Below are 25,999 nucleotides of genomic sequence, written 5' to 3'. Positions count from 1 at the left end.
ACATTTGAGATAGAATGATCATTTGATATTGCCACTTTGCCCAATCCTTTAACCTTGCCCTTTGAGTTATCTCCAAATGTGATTCTTTCTTGTCCATCTACTTCTTCTTCTAATGAGGTGAACATACGAGGATCACCGGTCATATGTTGTGTGCAACCACTATCAATAATCCAATGACTTCCACCGGTCTTGTAGTTCACCTACACACAAGAGATCAAGCTTTAGGAACCCAAACTTGTTGAGTGCCCTTCACCTTCTCAACAAGTGACTTTGCAACCCAAATTTTCTTAGGCCTATTTTTATTGGGAGGTCCTAAGAATATCACTTTCATCTTTCCACTAGAATCCTTTCTAAGAATGTAGTGAGCATTGAAGGCAAAGGGTCTAGCATGCTTGGGCAAGGGTTGTGGTGGTGGAGTTTGGCACTCATGAGCAAAGTGGCCTTCTTATCCACACTTAAAGCATCTCTTTGGCTTTGGCTTTGGCTTTGATTGTTGTTGTTGAGCTTGAGCCTTCTTCTTCTCTTGATTTGCCATGTACCCAATGCCACTTCTATCCATCTTCATGATGGTGTTCATTAGGAGCTCACTTTGAAGATACTTGCCTCTAGTGAACTTGCTCAATCCAATCTTGAGATGCTCTTTCTCCAACTTGAGCTTCTTGTTTTCTTCCTTAAGAGCATCATTGTTTTTCTCTTGCTTGAGCTTCTTGTTTTCTTCTTTGAGCTTCTCAATCTCAAGCATCAACTCACCATCATGATCAAGTGTTTCTAGCACAATGGTGTTGTGGCTTTTGATTTCTTTAAGATCTTTCTTGAGCTTTGCATTGCTATTCTTGAGCTTGACAAACTCATCATAATCATCGGCCTCAACCACTTGCTTGCCCTTGCTACTAGAACTTTGCTCAATGCTCTCAATGATCAAGTCATCACATGATGTAGCTATATCAATCTTAACAACATGGTTAGTAGCATCATGTGGCTTATTTGATAGAAATTCTTGAGCTATGACAAGATTATCATGATTAATCTTGAGAGTAGTATATTCATCTTTTAGCTTGTTATGGCTAGTGATGAGCTCTTTGTGCACCCACTCAAGTTTATCATGTTTATGTTTAAGCTCTTTCTTAGAAGATTTAAGCTCCTTGAGTTTGGATGACATAGCATCACTTGCTTCTCTAAGCTCAACACTAGCCTTTTCCGCTATGTCACATTTTGCTAAAAGTGAATCATTTTTAGCCTCTAGCTTTTTATTCTTAGCTCTAGTCTTTATAATGATCTTAGTGTATTGTTTTAGCAATCTAGCAAGATCATCATAAGTAGGTGACTCATATTCATCATCATCACTATCGCTATCATTATTACTAGCATTTTCATCATCACTACTATCATCACCATTTGATACCTTGTGTTCACCCTTGGCCATAAGCATAAGTGTGTAGAGGATGATGTTGGTGGTGGCAGTGAAGATGATGAGTCAATAACAATGGCGGCCACCTTCTCGTTGTCACTATCATCATCGGATGATCCACTAGATGAATCAATGTCCGTGAGCCAATCACCGACGATGTAAGCCTTTCCACTCTTCTTCTTCTTGTGGAAGTCCTTCTTCTTGCCATCTCTCTTCTTGCATGGCTTGTTCTTTTTCTTCTCATCTTCATCTTCATTGTTTGAGTCATCTTTCTTGCCCTTGTTCTTGTTCTTGAACTTGTCTTTCTTGGGCTTTGTGCATTGGTGAGCTAGATGACCAAGTTCTCCACAATTGTAGCAATCCATCTTGGAGATTGGCTTCCTTCTAGAGCTAGTGAAGAACTTCTTCTTCTTGCCATCAAACTTGATGCCACTCTTGTTGAGCTTCTTTAGCATCTTAGCGGTTTTCTTCACCATGAGAGCAAGACTTTCATCATCAACTTCATCATCACTTGAGCTCTCATACTCAAGTCTTGCTTTGCCCTTCTCTTGGCTAGCCTTGAATGCTAAGTCTTTTTCTTTCTTCTTTGTAGAGGATGAGCCATCTTGAGGTGTGATGTGCATGTACATCTCATGAGCATTGATCTTTCCCAATATTTGTGTCGGTGTAGCGGTGGAAAGATCACCTTGATGTAGCACGGTCATAATATGCCCATATTTGTCAATGGGAAGGACACTCAAAATCTTTCTTACAATATCGGATGGTTGCATTTGAGTAAGTCCAAGCCCATTGACTTCCTCTACAAGAACATTCAAACGTGAATACATTTCATTAGCACATTCTTTAGGAAGCATCTCAAAAGAGTTGAGCTTTTTCATGACAAGATGATAGCATTCCTCACGCTCACTCTTTGTTCCCTCATGGAGCGCATAAACATCCGACCATAGTGCATGGGCGTCTTTGTGGTTCCTCACCTGGTTGAACACATCTTTACAAAGACCTCTAAATATGGTGTTTCTAGCCTTTGCATTCCATTTTTCATAGTTCAACTCATCGCCTTGTGGGTGTGCGGCATCCCGAGGTTTTGGGAAACCTTGTGAGGTGGCTCTAAGTATTAGAACATCTAGAGCTTCTAGATACGCCTCCATACAAATTTTCCAATATGGAAAATCGTCCCCCTCAAAGATAGGAGGAGGTCCGTCCCCGTGAGACATCTTTCACTAGGCGGTTAAGCCTAAATATGTGAGCACAAGGCTCCGATACCAATTGAAAGGATCAAGATGGATAAGAGGGGGGGGGTGAATTGGGCTAATTCTAAATTTCTTTGCAATAATTAAATCCTATGGTTAGCCCAATTAACCCCTTGTGCCTACAAAGTATTTCTAAATGTTCTACCGCACAAAAGACTTGCAACCTAAGTTCTAATCCTACTCTAGCATGGCAATTCTATGAATGTAAAGACAAGTATTGAATTGCTTAAAGTAAATGCTCAAAGTAAATAGAGAAGGAGGAACGCGGCGATGTTTTGCTGAGGTATTGGAGAGTCGCCACTCCCCACTAGTCCTTGTTGGAGCACCCGCACAAGGGTGTAGCTCCCCCTTGATCCGCGCAAGGATCAAGTACTCTCTACGGGTTAATTCTTCGACACTCTATCGCGGTGAATCACCCACAACCGCTCACAACTTGAGTTGGGTCATCCACAAGCTCTTTGGATGATCACCAAGCTCCCAATCATCACCAAGCCATCTAGGTGATGGCGATCACCAAGAGTAACAAGCACAGACTCTCACTTGACCACGACAAGCCTAATGAGAAGGCTGTATGCACACTTTACTACTCTTGATCTCACTAGTGAGGGCTCTCTTTGGGATTCTCAAATCTCAATTACCTCACTAGGACTTTGCTCTTCTTGGCACTCTCTAAAGTGTTTCTCAGCTGTTGGAATGAGCAAAAGTACCCCCACACACGAGTGGAGGGAGTATTTATAACATGGGCTAAAAAACGAACCGTTATGTGCCTCTGCGGGGTGACCGGACGCTCCGGTCATGTTGACCGGACGCTCCGGTTAGTACAACCCGAACTCCAGTGTTTACAGTGTGACCGGACGCTGACCAGCATCCGGTCAGCACTGACCGGACGCGTCCGATCGTGATTTTCCTCTCTGGAACCTTACTAGAAACGACCGGACGCTGGCTCTCAGCGTCCGATAACTTCACCTCTCAACGTCCGGTCGTACCAGACGATTTCACCTTGGTGAAATGAACGGACCGGGCTCTGCGCCAGCGTCCAGTCAACCCAGAACTAGCGTTCGGTCAGTATTTGACCCTCCATTCACTTCTAACTCTCGATCATATGTAAATGAAGTTTGCTCCATTAGATCTAAGGGCTGTTTTGGAGCTACCTAGTGCTAGTTTTAACAAGTGTGCATCACACCTAACTCACTAGACTCACCTAGGTCAAACTACCCATCCATATCCCCCTTAATAGTACGACCAAAGGAAAAACAAAGTCCTAAACTACTCTAAGTGTCTCTCCAACTCCAATCGACACTTAGAACTAGTCCATCCTTAACCTTGTCGTCCATCCTTTGAAAACCGAAACGATTTCCATCGTAGGGGCATGACCATCATGATTGCCCAATCGATCTCCATTACCGTGACCTAACTTAATTGCCTCTGCAAAACACACGTTAGTCACAGTAATCACGTATTGTCCTTAATCACCGAAACCCAACTAGGGGCCTTGATGCTTTCAGCCTCCTAGGAAGGAACCTGTTGGAAGTTGCACCTAGGGTTGTTCTATGTTGGTAAGGTCACCTAACATGGGATACATCACAATAGTGGTCAAGGCTGGCATTTTTTCTCCTAGACACATGGGTTGTGATCTAGTCTTGGGATTGAAAGTCATTAGGGTGCCAGGCTTTGTTTTCTTTCTTCACTTAGTGCTTTGATGCAGAAGCTAGAGGTGGGTTCAGGATTATTGTATCAACTCAACGAATTAATGATCTTGAATAAAATCCTTCCTTTATAAAAAATAAGCCAAGTCAACTTAAATTCTTACTCGGCCAATCAACCCGAGTGAATTCATGCAATCGTCCAACCAATTTGAGTGGCATTTTCTATCATCGACAAGTGGAAACCTGTCAATTGAGACTAATGCACTGTCATCTAACAGAGCACACCAACAGTTGGAAATTGCATGTGCATGCTCATGGAAATTAATAGGCGGCGATCACAAATACTTTCCCTGATCTATCATTTCAAATTGTACCCTCTACACACCACTATGTGCATAAACCATTGTCGCTCATCACCTCTGATATGCCAGCCCCAAAAAATCATCTTCCCTTCTCTAGCACATGGCACACCTCTGCGACATTTGGCACATTTTTAATTATGCCCATGGTGGCAAGTGTTTGTTGATGTGAGATTATGGGAGTTAAGTCCCAAGAGGGAGTCTTCCTAGTCATGTTTTGCTTAGTTGTGGGTGTTTTGGGCCAACAAGAACATCAATCCCTTCAATTGGGTGCATGTGACATCCACACCAATTTGAATTATGCCCATGGTGGCCAATGTGTGTATGTTGATAAAATATTGTGAAGGTTTAGTCCCACATTGGTTATTGAGGTTTTGGTATGGTTATTGAGGTTCGGGTAGTTGTCGCAAATCTCGTCCTACACTCAATGGGATATCACACCCAGATTGAAATGAGCATCACTTGAGGATTGATTCGCAACGAAGAAGCTGTCATAGCCGGTTTCTGAAACCGACTTAGCTAGTTTTGTCATATCCACTGCGAAAAGGCTAGAAACGCTTCCCAGGAAGGAGCCTGTTGGGAGGTGCACTTAGGGTTGTTCTATGTTGGCAAGGCCACCTACCATGGGGTACATCACAATAGTGGTCAAGGCATTTTTTTTCCTAGGCACATGGGTTGTGATCTAGTCTCAGGATTGAAAAAGTCATTATTAGGGTGCCAGGCTTTGTTTTCTTTCTTTGTTTTGGCTATGTACTTTGATGCAGAAGCTGGAGGTGTGTTCGGGGTTATTGTATAAGCTCAATGTAATGATCTTGAATAAAATCCTTCCTTCATAAAAGAAAATATGAAGTGTTATGCAGTATATCTAACCAATATATCTGGTTGTTAACATACATTCCACAGTCTTGGTGTTTGTTTTGTTTTAAATGGAATTATAATAAAATCACATGTACAGGTTGTTCTTGAGAAACGAACAAACGTTAAAGTGAATCTATGAAAACAAAACAAAGTAGATACATTGCTCGATGTAATATAATTATGATAATTTTAATTATTGTTTTGCTAGCTGTGCTGCGTCTCATCTCTATAATAATGATGTTTGTCACAGGAAAAGACACGGAGTAGAACTTAAACTATCGTACTAGACCTCATATTCAATGAAGCAGTAAGAGAGGTTGATCTTTCTTCAGGAGGAATATTTCTTTTTAAATATTAATTCTTTTCAACCATCAGTACAGGGTAGCAATAGCTAGGATTGTGAAAACCATGATGTGTTTGTTGGTATTAGTAAAAGTTCGGGGACTACATCTTCAAAACCTAGGAACTTAGAGGGAATCATATATGCTAATATATTGCATATGGTGCCTACCACGGATCAGAGTGACAAACATTATTGTTAAGAATAATTGCAATTGTAAAACTAAAGATATGCTAGAGGCAAGGTTGCACTCGATTGCATATGGTGCCTAACAATTATCTCTTGAGCTAGCTATGTTGCCTTTTTCTTTCTAGCTGGTAGCCATGTGTCTAGTTAGCTGGTGGTGGTCGCCTGGAATGACCTGAAGCAAGTTAGGGCGAATTTATAGGATTCCAGCGAGTCGGATTCAGTTACTAATCCATGATGGCTGCACAAAATATCTTGTTCCATTCATCAAATCAGCGGTGAGCTTACTATGATCTCATCTGTCTCTAGAACCATGAAATAAGATCTACTGCATCAAGTCATGCACATTGGTAAATAGGTGACCACGATTTGCCAGCGTTGGCATGGTTCACATCATAGCTCCTTTCAAGGCACTCTGTTGTTGGCCTATTCCATGCCACACCAATCCCTACACTGGAGCAATCATGTTGGCGTCAAATTGATGAAAGCCTGCAAGTTGTAGGCAGTGTTAATATTGTAGACATATGCTTTTTGAATACTGCAATCTGTTGCATGGTCAGGCTATGTATGTAGTAGAAAGACATATAGAGTGCAGCTCTTGGCATGGTTCACATCATCTTTGGTGCTGATAGTTATTGGGCCCTGTTTATCTAACTGGTTTTAATTATTACTGTGTAGATTGTTCAACTGAGCTCGAACAAAAACCAATCCATATACTAGATCACCATCCATATATCAGCCCCATTTGTCAAACCTTTTCCTATGTGCACACAACGAAGAAAAAAAAGACTATAACACATTCGTTGTCAATCCATATACTAGATCGCCCTCCATCTATGCAATTTTGGTAAATGTTTTCTTTATCAAAGAACAAAGCTAGTACATATTTAATGTAATTTACATTTTTTTATGTTACCGCTTACAATCTATCGGCACTAATAGTATTAGACTCAAAAATCTAGACATGGTAACCCTTTCCTAGGCTATGTTTGAAATCCTGGTCACATATTAGTAGGCACTAATAGTATTTGATCTTTCTTTGGGAGAAAATGTCTGGAGATATACTTATCTATGTATCAAATGATATGAGTGCGTGTTGTAGACATCAAAGTGCGTGTTCGGTATGCGTGCCAATCAGTCATTTTCTGGATATTGGCGACATAATTATGCCAATCGCTTTATTCGCATGCCTATGTGTGAAAATATTCGAGGGGTGCTTTATAATTCTTAGCTATTAGTCAAAAAAGCGGGCATGCACAAAACCCACTTACTTGCGGGAATATATTCTTACTTTCACGCAATACCAAGCTATCTTTCTCCTATATATATCATAACTCTCCTTATTAGTAAATATGCATAGTCCGAAGCTGGCATGGTACTTACAATCTGTAAGGGCTCACAACTTCTTCCCTAGCTTATCTGATATCATATGTAATTGACATAATCTTCTTGATTGTCTAAGGTCTTAGCTGTATAACATGTCTCAGATTGTTTTTTCGCCTCCCTTTCCCATTAGATTTTAGCTATATAACACTTATTCATATTCTTATGACTATTTTTTCATCGGATGTATTCACTTCATAATTATGAACTAGTAATAATGAATTGGTGTGTTTGTTGGAAACAAAAGAAAGTTTATTGGTGGAGTAATCAAAAAGTGGCAAATCAGTATGCATCAATTATTTACAGATCAGCTGTGTTCTGAGTATGTTAACTAGGTATCTAAAAGTGTAAATGAGTTGATAATTTTATTGCAAAGGACATAACTATGTCCAATAATTGATTGGAAATAATTCACCAAAGTATTCAAAGTGACATGTTAAATGTGTATTGTTCACACATATGTTTACTGCTAGATAATTAAACAACCCAATTGGACTTGTAATTTTGTAATAGTGTACAAGTATATATACTTCAATTTGGCACTTTAGGTCGTTAAATGTTTCTATAGCAATAGTTACTATCATCCACTGTCTAGTTTGTTCACCGGATGCTATTCTTTGTAGCACAGTTTTATTTGAATGTTGGCTTAAAATTATATCTCATAGCACTTCTTCATTTCACTTCAACTACATGTGTTTAGATTATTCTTATGAAATATATGTATATGTGTATTCAGTGGGCAAAAATGATGAAGGCATATACCATTCTTATGGCCCTTTGCATGGTAGTTCTGTTCTCTTGCAATGACGTGGAGGGTGGAGCATACATGAGGCATGAAGCACTTTCCCGCAAAGGTCTAAAAGAACAAATCAAGCTAGCCACTAGTGGACTGAATCCTTCAGTTAGCAATTTGTCAGGTCAGGCATCTAGCAACGTAAACGGTGTGAACAATAACTCTGAAAGCACAAACACTAATATGTCAGACACCGCTACAGCCTATACCCCGACGACTGCCACTACCACAGATTCCCACCATGACCTCTCAGTTGATCAGTACCGAAGGATCACCCACAACAATGAGAATAAGCCGTGATGAAGGATTCATATGTCAGGGCACTCAGTATCACCCAAGCACAAGAATCTATGGATGGAACCATCTATCTAGTTTGCAAATTTAATCTTAAGTTGTACTTGTGTGTATTTCTGGAACAAACTTGTATTACAAGATGCCTACTTTGTGTAATGGTATTTTCCATGTACTATGCATCCATCTCAAGCATTGGATTCTCAAGGTTTTCCTATGCTCATGAATGTACCATATATATTGGACTAGTACAAATAAAGCAGATGTTTATGCATGGTCCACATTAATGATCAAAATGGGTGACTTCGTTTTCATAGTTGGGTTACAGTAAGGATTTGTGTATATCCAGCATATTAGACCAGTTGAAGAGGGAATTGATGAGGTTAGATATATTTCTATATTCTTCTTTCATACTACACCATTTTCAACTTGGTCCATAAGTTACCGTCTCCGCTTGATTTAGCTCTCAATAGATAACTATACGTTATCTTAATTAGCTTAATTCAACTCTCTAAATTTAAGCTCAAGCTCCACCACCAGTATAAATAGCTGGTTGTAAATAGACATATACCACCCAATAACCTGTGGAGCAAAAGTGCATTGCATGCTGGTTTCCTTGTGTATAAATAAACAGGGTGCCATATGCCCCCTGTTCTCACAAGAGTGAAGCATAGTCATTTGGAGAAAAAAATACATTTTTTTTTGTAAATTCCTGAAGCGTGCGTATATTCCTGTGGAGACAAGGTAATGGAGTCGTCACGTAAGCTCCAGCCGGTCGTCATCCTTCTTCTCCTGCTGATTGTGGCCACCGGTATGTTCTGAAACAAAGACAGTAGATTCTATGCACATATATGGTGACACAAGCATGCATGGTTATATTATCACTAGTAGAGAATAGACTTTCAGTTCAACACATTAGTCTCGGCTAGCCTTGGACCCGAGACTAATGTAAGCATTAGTTCCGGGTCCAAGTTTTCTGGGCTGCAGAGGAACTTTAGTCCCAGTTGGTAAGACCAACCAGAACTAAAGGGTCTAAATTAGTCCCGGTTGGTGTTACCAACCCGGACTAAAGAGCCTTGTACTTTAGTGCCGGTTGGTAACACCAACCCAAATTTTAAAGGTAGACCCTTTAGTCTTGGTTGGTGTTACCAACCCAAACTAAAGGGTCATTTAATTCCGGTTGGTGTTACGAACCCAGAACCTGGACTAAAGGTCCTCCGATGGGCTAGATCAATGAGAAAGCTTCCCATCCAAGGTCACATGTGCTGTGCAGGTGGGGTGGAAAGATACGCGTAAGGCAATGCATGAGGTCTTGGGTTCAAATCCGATGAGGCACAGGGGTGAGAGGCGTTATTTTTTTTAGCATCGGAAGACCTTAGAGCATCTCCCAGAGTTTCCTAAATCATTTCCTAATCCTTGGTTTTTAGCAAGATGAGAAAAAACCTAATGCAAATGTTCCAACAACTCCTTATGCATCCTCCTAATCTTTTACAACTTGGGAAAAGTCACCCTGTTCTGCGTAAAGTTACGCGCTTCCGAGTCGCGCGTAACTTCTCTCTCCTGCGCGTGTTTGTCGGCCAATCTAAAGGTGGAAGGGCGTGGAAAGAATAAAGAGTAGGAAAGGGTTCCTAATGCAAATGTACAATAGAGAAAGAATGTATAAAAGTGGTTAGGATAATTTAGAAATAGTATAGGATTCCTGATGTAAAATTGTCTTCTATATTTTAGGACTGGATTATTAGAGACTCTTGAAGATGGCCTTCTTTATTCCTTCCAATATTTTTTTAGGAATCGTAAAACTTTATGTTTTTAGGAAGAAAATATTGGGTACTATTCAATGTTATGTAGATGTATATAAAGAGTTATATAATTAAACTGATTTTGGTTTGCACGCTGTGTCATTCCCTTCTGATAATAATATATTCAATGTTACGTAGGTTTTTTTATATATTTTTATATAGTGGGATTTTCTAGTGATAGATCGTTTGTCTGCACGTTATGTTGTATCAGAAAATATATATGTAAAGGCTGATACGAGGGTTTGGTTTCGGATCACCTCTAGTACGGTTACCAAACCGCCCTCAAGATGTAAGGTTTCTAGAGATTTTTGTTGGATTGAAACACAGTTGCATTAATTGGTCTCGTAGAAATCGATTTTGGCCACCTCTAATAATTGATTATTTATAGTAATGGAAGTTTTGATCCTGATAAGGTCTTATTTACATACGCATGTATATATCCGCCTCAATCTACGGGAGTGGTTTGATGTGAAATTTAGTTTAAATTACACACCAAACCACTTCAAAATTGATGGCATTCATAAAAGCCGGGTAGGACCACATCTCTCTACATGTACAGCCAGCCATTGTTGTAGGCTTGTGACCACCCGACCGTCTCTCACTACTGGAAACCGGTAATTTGCCGAGTGCCTGCGGTACTCGGCAAAGCCCGAAATACACTCGGTAAAGGCTTTGCCGAGTGCCGCACTCGGCAAAGAGCAGTCAGCAAAGAACCCATCGGTAAAGGTTTCTTTGCCGAGTGCCACATATCGGGCACTCGGTAAAGCCTTTGCCGAGTGTCACGTCAGCACTCGGCAAAAAAAAAACCGACGTCAACTCTGACGGCCTCTTTGCCGAGTGCCACCTCAGCGGCACTCGGCAAAGAATTTTTTCTTTTTTTTTTGAAAATTTTTTGCCGAGTGCCATACTCTTGCACTCGGCAAAGAATTTTTTTCTTGTTAAAAAAAATCTTTGCCGAGTGCCATGGCTCTGGCACTCGACAAAGCTAGGAAATTGGGTCTCTGCTTCCCAGCTTTGCCGAGTGCCATGGTCACGGCACTCGGCAAAGAGGGAAAAATGCTATTTTTTTGTTTTTTTGCTTTCCATCAACGCAAACAAAGAAATCACATATATATCAACACACAGCACAGGATATATCACATACACATCCATATTCCATCACATACACATCCACCATCCATAATACATCACATACAAATCCATTGTCCATAATTCATCACATACATTCGCATCATCCATGACAATATCCATCACAATATATATATGTCTCTAGTAGTAGTCCAACATAAGGCTAAGTCTAACACAAGTCCATGCAACATGAAAAGAAACAAATAAATGGTACCTACTGCCAGCCTCCCCACCCAGAGTGTGAACTGCCACCTTGAGGAGGGCCAGTTGTCCACCTGGCCTGTGGAGAAGGGCCACCTTGAGGAGTCGGGTTTGAACCCGCCGACTGTTGCTGCACAAAGGAGAAGCGAATTCATGAGTATCTACAGGAGGGCCACACAAGCTAAAGGAATAAACAACCATATATAGTCACCGGAGTCCCTACAGGAGGAGGAGCCACAACTGGAGCGAGTAGCGACTGGGGCACGACCACACCTGGCAAGGCCTAATGGCTCGCCATGAAGCTGAACATGTCCTATAGCCTCTGCGTCTCGGCCGCCCTCTGGGCTTGTACAACCTCCATCTCCAGCCGATGGGCCTCCGCCTGGGCCGCCTGCTGGGCCTCCAACCTCTGCAAGTCGACCTGCAACATTCCACCCGCAATGTTTAAACAATGCAAAGGCAAGGTAGATGTGTAAAAGCAATGAACGACGAATAAAACAGTACTAACGTGGAGTTCCACCATCTACTGCTGTGAGCTCTGCTGCCGAGAGCGTATGGGGAGGGAGGAGCTCGTGCTCCTTGCTCGAATGTCGGCGAGGATGGGAACATAGGCGGAGTTGACTGTGCTATCCGCCATCCAGTACCGGTCGTGCTGCTTCCCTCCTCCTAGCCTCATCAGGAGGTCTGTGTCCAGGAGCTGGGTGGCCGGATCAAAGTCCTCCCCATGGTGCTCGCGGGCCGCCGAGGTGTACTCGCTAAGCTTGCTATGGACGCTCATGCTGGTGTACGCCTCGGGCCCGTCCACCGGGTTGTAGGTGACTTCCAGGGCCGTCACCTTGCCCTTGTGTGCCAGGGCGTGTGCCATGAACTTGTTGCATTCCTGGCCTTGGTACGCCTGGGACTGCGAGGAAAACACAAAGATGATTACAAGTAATGAGAATTGAGCGTTAGAATAAATAAATAAAGATGAAAACACAAAGAAGATTACCCATGTCTAGGCGTATGCGCTGAGGCTCCGGTTGCCTTGGTGGTGTGGCGCCCCACCCATCTGCAGGCGGCAGTCCCGACGGATGTTGTGCTTCTCCGCCCACTCCTCCAAGAGCCACCTGTCCACAATGGCCTCCCAGCAGAGGTGGTGCCTAGCGCACCAATCAGGACATTGCTGCATGCCATCAAGTTATTGATATGTCAGAAGATGAAATGAAGCCTACCTATTCTTCATGGAAGGAGTCAGTATCAATGTTTCGTACTTACCAAGAGGTACTGCTCCTTGGTGAACGTCCTGGTCCTAGCATCGGCCTTCCTCACCACCTGACCAAGGACGTCGGCGCTGTAGTTGATGATGCACTGGAGCCGCGTCTCGTGGTACAAGTCTGAGAGTCGGGACCTACAGACCTTGTCCTGCACTCACGCTGCCCGGTCCTCAAACCCTTCGTTGCACCTGAAGAAGTCCTGCATACAGACATCATGTATCATTTCATTATTTCAAGAACGACCAATGAATGCATAGTATTGACCAATTTAGTGCGATGAAGACTCACCCCAGAACTCGGCCTTGATCCGCGCCGCAACGGTGCCGAACTCGCTGTCCTCGGCGGCGTAGAAGTGGTCCCATGTCCAGGGCGGCGAAGTCACCGAGGCATAGGTGACCATGCTAGGGTAGTGCTGCCGAATCAGAAGGCCCAGGGTGCCATTGATGTGCCGGCCCGTTACGGACACAACTTCCCAGTTGCTGCAAGAGTCATTAAGAAGAATTGTTAGTCTCCAGTTCGATTTTCAGCATGTCATATGAAATAGTAGTGAAATAATACTTGTCGCCGCTGGGTCGAATCACCGGGCGCCGATGAAGTGGGATCGGCCATGTCGGGAGCTGCGAGGGCCCACGCAAGTAGACTCCCGACAAGGTAGAGCTAGAGGCAGTGCTAGTGGAACCCCCTGGTGTCGCTATCACCACATCCCCATGGTCCGACGAGTCAGAGGAAGTGCCACCCCCTCCTATGTGTAGGCCCACCACCTGGTCATCCTCGTCCACCGACAGGGTGGCAGCCGACTGCACCCTCGTCCTCGGACGACCGCGGGGACGGCCGCTCCTCGTCCTCCTCGTCGGCGGCTCCGGCAAGGGGTCCTCCTCAGCGTGGGGTGGTGAGCGCTCCCTCATGTAGAGGGAGTTGACCCCCGATGGGCCTGCCTTCCGCCCAACATTTTGTCGAGTGCCTGCAATTTCAAAGAGTAAACCAATTAGCACAGTTAAATTACAAGTACTTATAAAGAGATGCAAAATGAACGAAACATAATTGCAATAATAATAATAATAATATAGTATTACATGAATTAGAAATATTCTTCAGGATCGGCAGCGGCTGGATCATAGGTGTCGTCATCACTATCAATATTGTCGAGTAAATCGGGCTCATCTCCATCGTTGTCATCATTGTCATTGCCTAACTGTAATCGCTCAAGCATTTGTAAGTCCTTAGCATTTTGCACCTCTTCTCCGTCGTCCTCATCTCCATCATCCTGATTAATGTCATTGTCTACTTCCATGCCCATCAGCAAAAACATGTCTATGTCAAACCTCCCTTGTAGCCCCTCTGGTTGATAGAACTCCCATGTGTTTGGGTCAAAGTTGTAATCCTCATCATTTGGGATAGGCAGTTTACTGTGCGGTGATACCAACTGCACAAGGTACCAACCGATAAGATTGGGGTCTTTTTGGCACGCCCATGGGAGATAATAAACTTGCGTGGCCTGTTGAGCCACAATATAGACATCCTCTCGTTGATAGATAGAATCCTAATGAATTTTGACTTGTCCAATCTTAGGGGCTGTTCTCGTGACATTAGGATCGAACCAATGGCATTTGAATATGACTTAATTAGGAGCTTTGCGACACTCAAAATTAAGCTCGTATATTTCTTCTACTATGCCGTAGTAGTCGCGCTCATCGGTGCCGGGCGTACGAACTCCGGTATTCGTGGTTTTCCGATTGGGCCGACTCCGCTCGTAGTTTCTTGTGTGAAAGCGATAGCCATTCACATCATAAACGGTGAATGACTTGACCTTGTAGGCAAAGCCTTTGGCGAGCCCTTTCAACTCAGCATCCATTTCCACATCCTTGCGGGCCTGCAAGGTGAGGCCGGATAGATCGTTACATTACTCGCTCGTAGGAGCAAAGTGGGATGTCAAAGGTTGAATGAGGTAAATTGGATGGTGCCTTCGTATCGAACCAGGATATGAAATCAGGCACACCATCTTTGAGAAGACTATCTTCTTCTTGAGGGGAAGGAGCCCTATTCCCTCTCGAGTATTTATTCAGAAATTCCCTAAAAAACAAGAGATAAGGGGGTTCGATAGATGGAGGATAGTGACAAGGGCATATGTAACAAGCTCATTGAGAACTTACTGCACATAAGGCTTCACTTCGTCAAGGTTCAACAACACATACACCATGATAGTGCGCCACTCATCATGCCGCAAGATCTTGGTGCCCGATGCGCTTGCCTTTTCAAGTTGCCCTTTGAAAAGGCTGAGGTTCGATGAACTCTCGTCCGCGTTGTAACGAGAGGGACGATTGTGCATGCTAGGAAGGCCATCCTTATAGTATGTGTTATGAAGTTTGACACCTCCTCCAGAATGAATGCCTCTGCCATAGAAGCCTCAATTTTGGCTTTATTTCTACACTTTTTCCGAAGAATCTTTAGACTTCTCTCAATTGTATAGCACCAATGGGCCTGCATGGGTCCCCCCATTCGTGCCTCGTACGGTAGGTGCAAAATCAGATGCTGCATCGCCAGGAAGAAGCCAGGTGGGAAGATCTTCTCCAACTTGCAGAGCAACACAGGTGCCACTTTCTCCAAGTCATCAATCACGTCCCGAGATAACTCCTTGGCACAAAGCTGGCGGAAGAAATAGCTCAAATCTGTCAGCACGCGCCACACATGCTTAGGGACGTATCCCTGGGTCATCGCAGGAAGGAGCCGCTCAATCCATATGTGGTAGTCATGACTCTTCATCCCTAAGACTCACATAGTGGACAAGTTCACTCCCCTACTCAAATTCACCGCATGCCCATCAGGGAACATTAATGTCCGGATCCAATGTAGTACTTCCTTCCTTTGGTCCTTTTTCAAGACAAAATCAACCGGAGTCCTTCTCCATTTCTTGCTGGGCGCGGGAGGCTTCATGACTTGCTTTGGCCTATCGCACATCGTTGCCAGGTCTAGTCTAGCCTTAACATTGTCCTTTGACTTATTAGGAATGTCCATGAGTGTTGCAAAAAGCGCCTCGGCGATATTCTTTTCTGTGTGCATTACATCAATGTTGTGTGGAACAAGAAGGTCATTGAAATAGGGGAGCCTAGTCAAGCCCGATTTATGAGTCCACTGGTGTTCCTCACCATATCCAATAAAACCACCTTTCTCTTTATCATCTTTGAGAGCCTCTATCTCAGCATGGACCTTGGCACCGGTCATCATCTGAGGTGCAGGGTCGGTGACTTGAACCCCTTTCCTGAAGTTCTTGATGTCTTGTCTGAATGGATGGTCAAGAGGGAGGAATTGACGATGTTGGTCAAACAAAGAAAACTTGCCACCCCTCTTCAGCCAAGTGAACCTCACAGTTGTCTTGCATATTAGGCATGGGAACTTCCCATGAACACACCACGCGCAGAATATGCCATACGCCAGGAAGTCATGCAGGGAGTAGTGGTACCATACATGCATTGTGAAGTTCTTCTTTGTAGCTCGGTCGTATGTTAGTACCCCCTTTTCCCAAGCAAGGATCAATTCATCAATGAGAGGCTCCATGAACAAACCCATCTTGTTCCCCGGGTGTCCAGGAATTATCAGTGACAAGAATACGTTCTTGGGTTGAAACATGACGCCGAGGGGAGATTGAGGGGGATCACGAACATGGGCCAACAAGTGTACGGGGCCGCCAGCAATCCATAGGGGTTGAACCCATCTATTGCCAGCGCTACATGTACATTCCGAGTCTCCTCAACTTTACCATGATGTATGTCATCGAAATGGGTCCATGCATCGCCATCCGATGGGTGTACCATCTTGTCAGCATTGTATCTTTTGCCATGTTTGTGCCATGTCATCTATTTCATGGACTCCTCTGTCATGTACAGCCGTTGGATTCTCGGTATGACAGGAAGGTACCGTAGGACCTTCGCGGGGATACCAAGCTATTCCTTCTTGCCCTCACTAGTGTCGACCTCTAGATACCTAGAGGATTTGCACTTTGGACAGTGCGTTGCTTTCTCGTGATCTTTCCTAAATAGGACACAACCATTCGAACAAGCATGGATGTGCTCATATGGCATCTTAAGGGCACGGAGAAGTTTCTGTAACTCGTACAAGTTCTTTGGTAGAATGTGACCCTCCGGAAGCAGGGATCCAACAATTGCCAACATACCATCGAAGTTGTCTCGACTCATGCTACACTGCGACTTGAACGCCATTAGGCGTCCAATGGCATCCAGTTGCGAAACCATTGTCTTTTCGTGAAGGGGCTTCTGTGCCGAAGACAGCATATCGTAGTACGCCTTTGCGGATTCCTTTGGCTCGTCCTCTAATCCATCACTGAACTGTGCCTCCTGAAAGTCATCCATCCAGTCTGCTACCCCAGCATCTCCATCAAAAGCCTCGAGGCATGGTCTCACCACCTCCTCTCTAATATGATCGGCTTCACCATGGTGGATCCAGCAGGTAGAGTTTGGCGTGAATCCATACTTGCAAAGATCTTCCCCCACGTTCTTCCTATTCTTTCTTACACGGTGTCACATTTGCTGTAGGGACACGGCATCCGACTCGACCCTCTAGTAGCCTCGCCAAATGAATGCTCCAAGAAAGCATTAGTCTTAGTCATCCATTCTGGGGTCATACTTGCGTGGCCCGTGTACATCCAATCATGGTTCTCCATCCTCTGGCATATACATATGTAAGCGAGTAATATAACTAGCAATTGCATCTACACAGCGTTCCTACCATCCAATAGGTGAGGATAGGTCCTAATCCCACCCGCGGATGCGTAGATGAGGTCAGTTTCAATGCTCCGCTCCTATCCGAGACAGAATTTCAACAGCACCTCCCCGCTGTTCTCTCGATACATGTCCAGCAAGGGAGAGTGTGTATCCAGAGAACAACAGGGAGGTGATGCCGAAAGTCCGTCTCAAACCAGAGCGAACCATGGAAACTAACCTCATCTACACATCCGCGGGCTGTCCAAAATACATGGACAATCCAAAAGAGATACGGTCATAGATATGCAAAGATCTGTATACCTCCGACCGTATCTCTTTCAAACGGGAGATGCCTAACTGGGCTACGTGACCATATAAAACATGCATGCAAAGGAGGAGGGGGTTATACCTAGGGTGGCGGTGGAGTCAGGCTAGCGGGGCAGTGGCGTGTCGGTGCAGTGACAAGGCAATGCGGTGCAGGTAGACCAGCAGCGCCGACGAAGATGATCAGGGTCGCCGAGTCCCTCCCACGGGTCCTTCTCCTACATAAAAAGGCAATAGGTTAGAATCCATTGAAAATTTCGGCAGCACCTCCCCTGCACGGGGAGGTTTCCAAAACCTACAAGAAACGTAGACGCGATGGCCAACAACCACATATATACCAAACATAGGCACAAAGGCCAACAAACATATATATACCAAGACGAGCCATGTACTTTAGTTCTCTTTCCATGCAGATGAATGTATCGAAGTAGTACAACAACAAGTACTACTACCAGTACAACTACTACTAACACTAACACTAACACTACTTACTACTAACAATACTACTAACACTACTAACTACTAACTACTACTACTTACTAACTACTACTAACACTACTAAGTACTACTACTAACTACTACAGGTGTAGGGCATACCTTCGCGACGAGAATGGCAACAACGAGGGTCGGCGACGACGGCGGGGACGACCGCAGCGGCGTGAGGGTCAACGGGCCTAGGCCGACACCTTCCTTCTCCTCTCCTTCTCCTTCTCCTCCTCTCTTCTCCCCTCCTCCTCTCTTCTCCCCTGCCTCCTCCTCCTCTCTTCTACAGTGGCCACCGGCGGGGGCAGTGGCCGCCGAAGGGGGAGGTGTCCCCCAAAGGGCGCGCAGGCGGGGGAGGCGGCCGCCAAGGGGGCCGGCGCGGGCAGTGGAGGCCGGGCGGGGACGGTGGCCACGGCGCGCCTCCTCCTCCTCTCTTATGCAGTGGCCGCCGGCGGGGGAGGTGGCTGCCGAGGGGGGCGCGCAGGCGGGGGAGGTGGCCACCGAGGGGGCCGGCGCGGGCGGTGGAGGCCGGGCGGGGGCGGTGGCCATCGGCGGGGTGTGCCACGGCGGTGCTGGGGCCCACGCGGGAGGCGGCCTGGGGGCGCCGGCCGGCGAGGAGCCGTCGCACGGGGAGGCGCGGTGGCCGGCGGTGTGGCGGAGGCACGGGCCGGGGCGGAGGCATGGGCTGGGGCGGAGGCGCGGTGGTCGGCGGTGTGAGGAGGCGTAGGCCGGGGCAGAGGCGCGGTGGCCGACGGTGTGCGGAGGCGTGGGCCGGGGCGGAGGCACGGTGGCGGGCGGTGTGCGGAGGCGCGGGTCGGGGCGGAGGCGCGGTGGCCGGCGGTGTGCGGCGGTGGCGGCTGTGGGAGAGAGAGGTGAGAGGGAGTGAGAAATGAGAGAAAGAGAGAGAGAGAGCGCGCCGGCCGGGCGCGGGTGAAGATAAGGCGGCTTTGCCGAGTGCCAGATCGGCGGCACTCGGCAAAGTCAATTTTCTTCGCCGAGTGTCGTGATCTGGCACTCGGCGAAGCTTTAAAAAAAATCAGTAGCTCTTTGCCGAGTGCCAGCTGGGCGGCACTTGGCAAAGTTATTACTTTGTCGAGTGCCAACCCTAGGCACTCGGCAAAATAATTTTTTTTTGGTTTTTTGCCACCAATTTTTTTTGAAGCTTTAGTACACTACCACAAACAACATGTTTAAATTTGAGACATTTTCATTGCCTTTTGGCATATTTCTATAGTTTATTTTGTTTTGTTGAATTTTTCCAGAAAATGTAAGTTTGAACTGCAGGTGCATTGAATAATGGATTACATTCGTTCAAAAAATGTTATCCTTGTTTCTTAGTGTAAATTTAGGCTAAATCCAGGAACTGTCTCGAAATTTTGATCAACATGCTCACGGGGCAACGCCACCAACTTGCGTGGGAGTGGTTTTTTAATTGTATAAAATGCGAACGAATTCCGAAAATCATGAAACTTGTTGAGTTGTCGCCGTATCGTATGCGTATGTCGTGGAAAAAAATTGAAAAAGTTTCGACCACGTTGTCACGTACGATGCTCACAAACCAGGACATCTCCACATGCTCACAAATCAGTGATCACATGTGCTGTGCAGGTGGGGTGGAAAGATACGCGTAAGGCAATGCATGAGGTCTTGGGTTCAAATCCGATGAGGCACAGGGGTGAGAGGTGTTATTTTTTTAGCCTCGGAAGACCTTAGAGCGTCTCCCAGAGTTTCCTAAATCATTTCCTAATCCTTGGTTTTTAGCAAGATGAGAAAAAACCTAATGCAAATGTTCCAACAACTCCTTATGCATCCTCCTAATCTTTTACAACTTGGGAAAAGTCACCCTGTTCTGCGTAAAGTTACGCGCTTCCGAGTCGCACGTAACTTCTCTCTCCCGCTCGTGTTTGTCGGCCAATCTAAAGGTGGAAGGGCGTGGAAAGAATAAAGAGTATGAAAGGGTTCCTAATGCAAATATACAAGAGAGAAAGAATGTATAAAAGTGGTTAGGATAATTTAGAAATAGTATAGGATTTCTGATGTAAAATTGTCTTCTATATTTTAGGAGTGGATTATTAAAGACTCTTGAAGATGGCCTTCTTTATTCCTTCCAATATTTTTTAGGAATCGTAAAACTTTATGTTTTTAGGAAGAAAATATTGGGTACTATTCAATGTTATGTAGATGTATATAAAGAGTTATATAATTAAACTGATTTTGGTTTGCACGCTGTGTCATTCGCTTCTGATAATAATATATTCAATGTTATGTAGGTTTTTTATATATTTTTATATAGTGGAATTTTCTAGTGATAGATCGTTTGTCTGCACATTATGTTGTATCAGAAAATATATATGTAAAGGCTGATACGAGGGTTTGGTTTCGGATCACCTCTAGTACGGTTGCCAAACCGCCCTCGAGATGTAAGGTTTCTAGAGATTTTTGTTGGATTGAAACACAGTTGCATTAATTGGTCTCGTAGAAATCGATTTTGGCCACCTCTAATAATTGATTATTTATAGTAATGGAAGTTTTGATCCTGATAAGGTCTTATTTATATACGCATGTATATATCCGCCTCAATCTACGGGAGTGGTTTGATGTGAAATTTAATTTAAATTACACACCAAACCACTTCAAAATTGATGGCATTCATAAAAGCCTGGTAGGACCACATCTCTCTACATGTACAGCCAGCCATTAATTGTTGTAGGCTTGTGACCACCCGACCGTCTCTGCAAATGTTCCATTAATACTGACCTCTACTTAAGAATGCTTTCTGTACAATTCTTTGTGATATATACATCCTGATAACTAACCCGCGGTCTGCTGTGCGTGCATTTGTATGTGGTTGATGACGAGATAGATATGGCACCGGCGGTGCACGCGAGGGAATGCGAGAAGGACAGCGAGCGATTTGCTGGGATATGCACGAACAAAGAGAACTGCGCCACCGTGTGCCTTAGTGAAGGCTTCATGGGTGGCAGGTGCAGCACCTTCCGCAGACGCTGCATCTGCATTAAGCCCTGCTAATTAAACCAGCTCGCTCGCCATCAACTGGATGATGCGCGTGCCTGCGACTGCGACCGTACCGATCGACCACCAGATGCCGATGCTAACTACTCTCGTTCGGCATTTCATTTCGATGATGGTCTTGTGTTTTATTAATTTGCTTTATTTATTTATTTATTCCAACAATAAAACGTACTGGCAAGGAGATCTATGCTTGCTTTATTTATGATGCTTGTATTCCTGCTTATATATATAATCTATATGTAATTAATGAATGATTGATTGCTTGAATTGGCCCAGTCCCAGTGAGTTTTGTAGTTTTGGTATTTCGCATCCGACGCCTGCATTTCTCTGTCTTGGGATGCAGTGACAGACGACTCACACCAACAGTATGTAGCCAAGGGCCTGAAAAGCCCCGTACAGCCAAAATCAGTGGCAGAAAATGTCATGACGAATTTTTCTGTGTAATTACGTGACGACTTAATAAAAAGCTTTAAATATGTTTTGTTAGGTTTCAGATTTCCCCTCAAGTTTAGTTGTCTTGCTTTAAGAGATTACATTACCGAGGGCGAACCTATATGAAAAATCACAAGTTTTGTCAAATCTCTATCTCTACACCTAAAAAATAACTAAGCTTATCATCTGCGTCCCTACGTTAACCCCGCCCGATCCCACTCGCAAACCCCGTCCAGGCGACCCGTGACCTACGTAATCACCGTGACCCACATATTCCGCAACAGATAAGGCCCGTTTCCAAAACAAACTCCGTTTCCGAAAGGCAAACAATCATGCCATATACAGACGTCTTATTGCTGCTGGTGCGATTTTAGGCCGCCTCCCGCACCCGGTTTCCAATCATGGATCGCTGCCCATTCTGACGCCTCTCCTGCATCGGGTTCCTCTCTTCCAGGCTGCAAAGGTGACTCACAAGTTCTCTTCTCTCCCTCAGATTTGCACTGAAAATTTGACTCTGCACTTTCAAAATTACTGACTAATTCAATCACGCTTTAATACTTGTCAATAGGTATACTTGGCAATGGTGCATCTAGATGAATGAAACGATATCACGCCATCTAAGCCTCAAAGCCAATTGAGAAGGTGAGACTGCAAATATTTCAGAGTTGATAACATTGTACCTTTGCATGGTACAGGCCTCCAGCACCTCCATCTCTTGTTCAATTGTTTATATTGGTCATCTGTTCCCTATGTTTCAGTGTGATAGTAGATTGAGACAAGCTATGAGCTTCAAGTCAATATATGAAGAAACAAATGTAGAATAATCACATGAGAAACCTTTTCAATCAGTATAGAATAACATCCTTTCTCTTTCAGTTCAGGTTCAGGGACACATGACATGTAAGAAGACATTGTGGACTAATCATTATTGTGGCCTGGGTGTGAGTTGATTTTTTTTCTTAAAAAAATAGCAACCAACGAGCCACCTTCCTTCAATGGTGTGGTCTGAAACCAGCAACATGGTCTAGACAGCAGTGCCTCCACCGCTTGTATGGTGGAAGGAGACAGTCAGATATCACAGACATGAGCTGCAGGCACGTACATCACTGTAGGCGTGGGCAAAAACTTAGGGCTCCCGTGCAACGCACGAGCATAATTCTAGCAAATAAAAAAATTATTAATTCAACATTACAACCTTGAATTGATAAAATATTTTGGAACGCACCAGCAGCAGAATGGCCTAATTTAACCTAGTTCAAATATGCTTGTACGCAGTGGCGGATGCATGATGCGGGATAAGGGGGGCTAAAACAATGGAGATGTTGATTTGCATGAAGATTTAATGGTGAAATCAAGTTTTTGCTACAGTGACTAGGCTTGAAATCAAGAAATTAGGGGGGGCTGGAGCCCCAGCCCCCCCCTGTGGATCCGCCGCTGCTTGTACGTCACCGTCACCACACTAATGACATTCGAAACAAACTAAACTCGATAATCTATCAAGCCCACCAAAAAGAACAACACAAAACATTCACTTCTCATTTTTCATCACGTCTAGGATCATAATATGTAAGTCAATTTTACAACATTTCACAAACATGTAGTTCAAATATATCTCACACTCCATAGCGTAGAAAGGAATAGGGAGAACACCTCACACCCATTAGGGAGGGGTGACTTTCATATATATAGCCACAAGGCCGTCAATACGTTTACAATTAGACCCCTAGATATATACACATCTAACACCCCGGCCCCCGCAGTTGTAGCGGGAGGATCACGGACGCATAGATTGGACCGAAAATCAGTAAATAATTATACAGGCAGGCCCTTAATCATGATATCCGTGAACTGATGTGAAGGCGGCACATGGAGAACACGAGCTTCACCAAGGGCGACCTTCTCACGGACGAAGTGAAAGTCGATCTCGATGTGCTTGATCTAGCGGTGATGGACGGGGTTTGCTGTCATGTATACAGCAAGGATGTTGTCATAGAAGACAACCATGGTGGAGTGTAGCGGTAGATGGAGCTCCCGAAGAAGCTGGCGCAACCAGCAGCACTAGGTGACGGCATGGGTGATGGCACGGTACTCTGCTTCAGCACTGGAGTGAGAGACAAAGTAATTTTGTAAGTGTGTGTGAGAGCCTTGAGTGGTGGCAGCGGCGGGGCGCTCGGGCTCACCCTGACTCCTTCCAAAGGGTGCGCGCAAGCTTACCTAATGCGTATAGCCCCCGAGCCATCTATGGGATCGGTCGGGGGTCCACCGGTCAGCTTCCTCTTTCCCAGGGACTTAACATATATCCCTATGTTAGACTCTCGTCAATTATCCAATATACTGGAAATGCAACAAAGGTATAATATTTGCAAATACTGATTGTATATGTAGGAAATATTAGTAGTGACGATAAGAAGACTTATAAGGGTGTCGTATTGCTGTTTACTCGTGCCATGTTTGTCGAGCTAAATACTTGCTGGAACCTTGATTGTCTTATAAAAAACATCTAAGATAGATGTTACCATTATTGCGTAAGGAACAAATCCTGAATTGTAGGAAGCATATGGAAGTAAGCATACTGTTCAACATACTATAAGGAAAAAAACTTATCACTTGGAAGTTGCTTGATTTGATATATGTTAGTGTGTTTCAGAGAAGAAAATTTATCATTTAGTAATGGGTCTATCGTAGTAGATGACTCTTCTAGTGAGTGATCTAATTTTTTATGAGGTTGGTCTTTCCCCAGGTGGTATCTTACATCAAAAGAAATAATTCTTTTGTGGCTAAAGCAGCAAAGCCATAGCTATGTTTGTGAAAATCATGGTGTTCTAATTGCATTAGTGAAACCCCATAGTCTACAGTTTTAGCAGCTAGAAATTTAGAGGTAATCATGGTAACACTTTTGTCTACTTTCGGGTTGCCTGAACAAACATCCAGTTTTCTCTGTAAAGTTGACAAGGTTGTCTGAATACTAAAGTTCTGCCCGATCTGCTTCTTCTGCAGGCCGTGCCCCATCAATTTCAAGAAGACCCGTGAACCCTGACTTGGCTCATAGGTGGCGATAAAATTGCTCAAAAGTGAGGACAGACAGAATTTGTCGACAACCCTAAACCACATCAAGTTACTTCACGATGTCATCAAGCTATGTATGCAGCAGAGGGCCTTATTGGCTGTAGAGGTTATGGAACAGCATACACAGTTTACTGTGATCAATATATAATTTGGCATGCTGATACTAAAATCTTCTAATCTAAAGTTGTTCTTATTAGAAGACTATCATAATTTGAGTTTGCCCACGGATTTTTCTTGGTTCTCATGATATATTAATTTCTGAGTTCTGCACATCTCCTATCTGCTAAAAGAAAGGCAAGCATTGTTATTTGTCGAATCTAAGTTTTAGGGAGAGGTATAATCCGTTAAAATGACATAGTAGTAGTGTTGAAATTTGTTTGTGTTGTGTACAAGAAAGGAAGAATGATTTTTTTTAGGAAATGTGATTGGCGTGCATTCACTAGACATTTTGTTTTCAACGGTCCATTCACTAGATGGTTAATAAGAAATCAATACAATCTTATTTCGTATAACTTATTGTTTCTAGGATTAGCTACCACCATCAATACATGATGTTAAAACGTCCAGCGAAATACCCCTAATCCATAGTCTCCCCATAATATTAACCAGCAATATATAAACTTTGTAATGCAAAAATGATATATTTGGATTTGAGTTTGAATGTCTCTCTTGTGGTTATGGTTTTTTTATACAAAATATACTATAAAGGAAATTATGAGCTAAAGTATAGTTTTCTAGTTCCCACCGAGACAAACCATGCCTCATGTTTTGAAATGTCAGGATTAGTACACAACATACAATTGCCACTGTTCGCCTAAACGGTCGTTTAGCCCGTTTAAACACCATGTAAATGCTACACGGTGGTGCGTCGTTTCCGTTTAATCACCCGTTTACCCCGTTTAATTGGCCGTTTAGCCCATTTAATGGGACGCTTTGCCCGAATAATGGCTAAACAGTAGGTGACCGACTGTTTACCGTTTAGCGTTTAGGAAAACACTGACAATTGCACAATCATACATATGAATGATAAAAATCCATATAGCTCTAGAAA

General features: G+C 44.1%; 2 long non-coding RNA genes across 2 annotated transcripts; both read left to right on the top strand.

Annotated features, from left to right (window-relative positions):
• Positions 1-7,348: 7,348 nt before the first annotated feature.
• LOC136493671 (uncharacterized) lies at positions 7,349-8,795 on the top strand. The gene is made up of 3 exons (XR_010768412.1): positions 7,349-7,435; positions 8,167-8,347; positions 8,426-8,795. It is a non-coding gene; the product is annotated as an uncharacterized lncRNA (long non-coding RNA).
• A 395-nt stretch (positions 8,796-9,190) lies between these two features.
• On the top strand, positions 9,191-21,701 carry LOC136490916 (uncharacterized). The gene is made up of 2 exons (XR_010767907.1): positions 9,191-9,325; positions 21,281-21,701. It is a non-coding gene; the product is annotated as an uncharacterized lncRNA (long non-coding RNA).
• Positions 21,702-25,999: the final 4,298 nt, after the last annotated feature.

This window comes from Miscanthus floridulus, chromosome 11 (assembly GCF_019320115.1).
Source record: "Miscanthus floridulus cultivar M001 chromosome 11, ASM1932011v1, whole genome shotgun sequence".
Classification (NCBI taxonomy): domain Eukaryota; kingdom Viridiplantae; phylum Streptophyta; class Magnoliopsida; order Poales; family Poaceae; genus Miscanthus; species Miscanthus floridulus.
This window is presented reverse-complemented; position numbering and strand designations above follow the sequence as displayed.